The sequence below is a fragment of the Heliangelus exortis genome, chromosome 2, assembly GCF_036169615.1.
Source record: "Heliangelus exortis chromosome 2, bHelExo1.hap1, whole genome shotgun sequence".
NCBI classification, from domain to species: domain Eukaryota; kingdom Metazoa; phylum Chordata; class Aves; order Apodiformes; family Trochilidae; genus Heliangelus; species Heliangelus exortis.
The window spans coordinates 5721190-5727355 of NC_092423.1; positions in this window are offsets into that span (position 1 = coordinate 5721190).

Below are 6166 nucleotides of genomic sequence, written 5' to 3' on the forward strand. Positions count from 1 at the left end.
TCTCCCTCTTTTGCCTGGCTCTATATTTTTGCCTGTGTCAATTGTCAAATAAAATCTGCTGCACTTGACCCTTTCTATGGTTGGGCTTTGTTTGGCAGATCATAAAAAAAAAAAAAAAAAAAAAAAAAAAATATTACCTTGGAATGTAAGAGGTCCCTTGAGTGGTTTGTGTTAATTCCTGGAAAATTAAAATCTGGATTGGTGTCAGCATAGGGAATTTGCTGTGCAATTTGCCAAAGGGCTCCTGGCTGCTTTCACCAGAGCCATAAGGACAAGGTCACTCGACAGACACCTGCTCACTCCATGTCTCCTCTGAAATTCTTTGTCTTTCAGTCTCAACCTACGTAGCACATCTGAGCCTCCAGTGAAGCTACTGAAGATCACACGAGTCTGAGTTGGTGTTTCAGGGATGGGTATAGCACTGGTGTGCTTATGGAAGTGAGAAGAGGGGTAGAAGGTAGGAACTTACCCTCTAAGCTGGGATGGGAGAGAGAGAGAGGTTAATGCTTGTGAGAGTAACAAAGAAAGGAGTAATGTGAAATTGCACCAGTGATGTGCATGTCTCAAGTGCACCACAAACACAGAACTGGGCTCAGGAGCTCCATCCCTGGAAGGAATAGAGGGCTTCTATTATTCAGAGACATGAAAGGAACCTGAGCTAAGCAATATCCAGAGGTTCCTTTTGCCCTCAGAACATCTCTGGCCATGTCATGGGGTGATTTGGCCTAGAAGATCCTTTGTAGCAGAGGCAATTTGACCCTGTCCTGCTGAACAGGGAGTAGATGCCTATTACATTAGCATGAAACAACCTGAAGCCTTCAAGCTTAACCTGTTACTTACAGCTCATGGTTTTCCCTCCTGCTCCTCAGCCACCAGCATCTCCTGTGGCAAAGAGGTCAGATTTTGACTACAAAACCTCCTTGGGAGTGACCCATCTATGACTGCAGTCTCATGTGCTAAAGCAGATGTGACTTCTTGAGGCTGTTCTTCCTCATGTCACCAGACAAGCATCTCCTGAAGCCCTGGGAGAGCTTCAGTCCCTTGTAAACTGTCACCCTAAGATGTCATTTCTTATAGAAAGGTGTTGTTCTTATGACTGTCTTCATTATCTGTGGGTCAACCCCGCATGGTGGAGATCTCTCAGGGACAAAAGATGGGTCAGCCCTGCAGCTCTGTTTCCTGGAGCCCCAGTGCTAGGGCTTCTTATTTCTCTTTGTCCCACAGTTTTGCCCAAGTGGATTACTAATGCTTGCAAAGCCTCTTGGAAATGAAAAAGCCCCTACCAGAGGGCATGAGGAATCAGCAGATCTCAGGGAAGATATGGGATGGACATCTGGAAAGCCTGTACATCCATGTACAAATGTCAAGGACGAGGGGAAGGGAGAGGGCACATCCCAGGGTTCAGGAAGAGAAACCACTGCCTGGGGAAGAAGGCTGCTATGGGCAGAAGGGCATTGTTGCAGTAATTCATGGACTTGGCTTTTCTCTTACACAGCTCTGAACATCAGTCTCTGGTTGGAGACCCTTTTGGACATGTGTACATTGGGCTGACTTGTGGCCAGAACCAATTTGTACCCACCAGCTGTGATGTTCCTGCATTTTTCCTCTTAGTGCTGGTAGGGATCAGGTTTATGGGTGTCATGTGCTAGTGACACCTTGGTCAGGGTTGTCATTCAGAGCATCTTTGGCACAGGCAGCAAACCCCCACGTTCCCACTGCTTCAGTGAGAGGTGCTTGATCCCTGGAAGCCTTTAGGTCCCTTTTTTGTCTCTAAACACAGCTTTCCCAGGTTTCAACCAAGCCTGTCAGATGGCAGCACCTCTGTCCTAAGTCTGACACTGCAAGGTGAGACCAGTGGATTCTCCATCCCTGGAGATATTTCAAAAGAGCCTGGATGTGGCACTGGATGTGGCCATGGGCTGGGAACCACGGGGGGAGTGGATCAAGGGTTGGACTTGATGATCTCTGAGGTCCCTTCCAACCCAGACAATTCTATGAAATTCTATGAAATTCTATGAAACTTCAGCAACGAGTCACCTGCCTTTCAATAACAGAATCCCAGAAGAACATCTCTCCTTTTCCTGATCCATGGTGATGGAACAGTCAGAGCACTGACACACTGCTTTGCAGCAGATACAGTCATTAAGCAGCAGATCTGAAGATCTGACAGAGCCAGGGTTATTTTGGCACTGGTGAGGCAGGAAGGTTGGTTGGTTTATTTAAATTTTATTTTTTAATTTTATTTTTAAAATACTTTTTTTTTTTTTTTTTTTTTTGCAAACAACTGATTAAAACAGGTGAAGCTCCACAATCCATCCCACAGCACACGTGTTCTTGCTGTGATCCTCTGAGGTTCCTGGGGAGTGTGTTTATCCATGTGTAATTGTTAACTCCCAGAACACTGATGTTATGGTAGCAAAGGGCAGGCAGGGCAGGGCAGAGTGCAGGATGTTCTCACACCTCGGGTTTCAAGAGACCTGAGTTTTCCCTTTTCTTTTCATCAGGTGACCTTGGCAAAGTCCTTTCACTCATCTTTGCTAATGATGGCGACCTCCTGAGTGAAGCAATTTTGCAGTCTAGTGGAAGAAAAATTGAATGAGGGGTGTGAGATCCTGTTATTTTTAAGTGTAGGCAAGCTATGAAAAGGTCCATGATGTTTTGGGTCAGCTTCTAAATGTCTAAATGTAGTTGCCTACAAGTGAAATAGAGACCTAAGGCTGGACTGCAGGTAGTGGAGATGGATCATAGAATCATAGAATCATAGAATCCTAGGGGTTGGAAGGGACCTCGAAAGATCATCTAGTCCAACCCCCCCTGCCAGAGCAGGGCCACCTAGAGTACATCGCCTAGGAACGTGTCCAGGCGGGTTTTGAATGTCTCCAGTGAAGGAGACTCCACAACCCCCCTGGGCAGCCTGTTCCAGGGCTCTGTCACCCTTACAGTAAAAAAATTCTTTCTGATATTCAACTTGAACCTCCTATGCTCCAACTTACACCCATTACCCCTTGTCCTATCACTGGTCACCATAGAGAAAAGCCTAGCTCCATCTCCCTGACACTCACCCCTTACATATTTGAAAACATTGATGAGGTCACCCCTCAGTCTCCTTTTCTCCAAACTAAAGAGACCCAGCTCCCTCAGCCTTTCCTCATAAGGGAGATGCTCCACTCCCTTAATCATCTTAGTAGCTCTGCGCTGGACTCTTTCAAGCACTTCCCTGTCCTTCTTGAACTGAGGGAACACAGTTACTTGTGTCCAGAGAGCTGACAGCTTTTCAAATGCAGTTGTCTGGTTCAGATGGGTTGGGTCACTCCCCAGACTGTACTTGTTAATTCTCTGCTGACTCTGATGTGGGCTGAAGCATCTGGGTTACATTGGAACTCTCATCTTGCAGACACCTAATATGGAGGCAGATCTTCAGCTTTGCTTTTGCCCATCGCTTTTTACTTGTGCACTTGTGGCCAAGGACTCTGTTCCTTCCTGAGAAAGGTATCCTCTTCTCCTTTGAGTTTCTAGCTCTTGATAAGCTCATGGCTGCTTGCTGGTTGGACCTCTTCATAGGTTTGTGTCTCCTCTGCCATGCAGACAGGGACCATGCAGACATCCTCTGAGGGACCTTGGCAGCAGATTGTGCAGAAAATCCCCTCTGCAGAAGATAACAGAGTCCTGGTTTGTCTCTTCCTGGAGGTTCCTCACAGTGAAGCCAACCCTTGCAATGTTCTTTTCTGGGTACTGAGCACTGGTGCACTGTGACCAGGGCAGAGAGCTGAAGTTTAGCTCCTTAAGCCATGAACACATCAGTCCAGGCACAAATGAATTTATCTTGTGCCAGAGGAGTGGGGGGGTTCTAAAATGATTTAATACATCATTTTTTGTCCCATATCAGCTAACTTGTGCTACAGGGGTGGGTGCTTTTTTTATGATTTTTTTTTCACCTATATGAAGAACTCCTGCTCTAAAAGGTCATCATCTAACATGTTCAGGTCTGCAGAAGAGAGACTGGCATAACCTTCTTCAACTCCTAGTGTTTTTCTGCTCCTGTTCATTTTTTCAGGAGCATCCTGGCCTATTTTAGTTGAATCAACATTAAAAGGATCAAAGATACTCTGATTAAAGGCTTCAGATGCATGGTTGGGGAACACTGGGGGAAATTTTTCTTCCTGTGAAGAGAGATGCTTGTTTATTGAACCTTCAGCACTGAGACCAAATCCAGATGTATCTTCTACAGCATTTGCAGCCTGGCACTGTGGATCCAACTGCTGCAGTAATGCACAGCTCTGAATCTCTTCCTGGTCTCTAGTATTAATCTCATCCTCTCCAGAAAGAAGCAAGAGACTGGAGGTGTCCCACAGCATGAGGGGAGCTTTTGTTTCTGCTGGGATTCCCTGGCAGAAATCTGAAGGATTTGGATCAAAGCAAGGTGGAGCTTCTGCCCCTGAAATTTGCAAGTCTGAATTTTGGGGTTTTCTTGCTATGTTGGGAAAATCTTGTCCTCCAGGAAAGAAGAAGTCACTGTTCTCCAGAAAATCCATGTTGTCTGACTGAAGCTCATGTTCCTTGGGTAACTTTTCTGATTTGCCTGGTGGAAAAAATCTCCCATCCCCTATTACTGTGTCCTGGATATCCAAACTCAGTGGGTTCTGAATTTCTAGTTGATGAGCATCATAATGATTTCGTTCCCTGATGAGACTTTTATTGCTACCAGATACAGGCACAAGCTCTGAAGGAGGATATAGAGGGTTTGTTTCACTTTCTGAGGTTACTGCAGCTTCTTTCTGACTTTCCTGTGCTGGCATGAGAGACAGCAAACAGCTGTCCCACTGCTGCTGACCCTGACTATTGGAAGCTGGTGGGTCATGAATGTCAACTTCAGTTTTTCCATGTTCATCATTGCAATAAATGCTTCTGCCAGGAGCTAACAACAGGACATCACTCTCCACATCCCCAGTAGAGCCTGAGAAGCTTCCAGAGCTCTCCTGGATATTGTTATGGGAGACCTCTGTTTTTCCTTGTTGTGTCAGATGATCATTCTTGGAGGCTTTTTGTTTTGCTTGGCTGGAGGAGCTGGGGAGGCCCCAGGACTTTTCTGGCCTCTCATCAATACTTGTTTGTTCTGAAGATCTTGCAGGTGTCTCTTGTTGATTCTGCTTCTTCTCTGAGGAGAAACCAAACAAAGTGACAAGGGCTGACTGGGGCTTAGTGGTTTTCCTTTGGGTTGTTTCTTTCTTGGGAGCCCTGCCTTTTTCTTCAGAACCAAAAAGTGTAGTTAAAGGGTTTTTCCCAAGCCTGAAGCCTTTACCTAATGTCTCTCTGAAGGCTTGACTGCTTCTGGTCTCTTTGTTCTGCGCACCAGACCTCGAGTCATGCAAAGTGCTTTGGCCTGCGACTTTCAGATCCAATTTTTCTTCACCCACTGGGTGATCTCTGGATTTGTCCAAGGATATATTCAGTTCAGAAGAGTCTAATATCTTGGCTGATTGCTCAGCAATGTGAAAGGTATTTTCATTAAGAACATCTCTGGGATCTTTTTGTTTGGAATTGTTGACTCTATTATCTGTGGGCCAAGTGCCACTCAGAGGTGTGTCTGCAGATACCAGAAATTCCTTGCCAGAGGATGTTATATCATGTCTTAGAATATCCTCATGAGGGCTATTTATCAGTGGGCCACATGTGCCCTGAGGTTCTGTTTCTTGTAGACAGGACACACTGTGGTCATCTGTCTTACCTGGCAAACCAGATGAAGAGACTTCACTCTTCTCTACTTTGTTTTCCTCAGGTACATGCTTAGGATGGGGCTCTCCCAGGAACCCAGATGGACTTACTGGTTTCACTTCTTTTGTCTTCTCAAATTCTTCCTCTTTGCTCTCAGTTCCAGGCAAGTGACTTATGCTGGATGGCTGCATATTTCCCCCCAAAGTTACTGCTATCTCTTTCCCATGGGACTCACCAGTGGTTGCCTTTGATGTCTCATTCAGCAGCTCAGAGATCTTGGGTGATCCACTCAGCTCTCCCAGCTCCAGGGAGTCAGAAGATGTATAAGTGGTCCTTGATACACCAGAGAGGCAATGAGCTTCTTCACCTTCTTTTTCAGGGAGATCAGCACCCTCAGCTCCACTTTTTAGCTCTACATTTGTGGTGTTTCTGGTTTCAGGTCCTCCTGGGACAC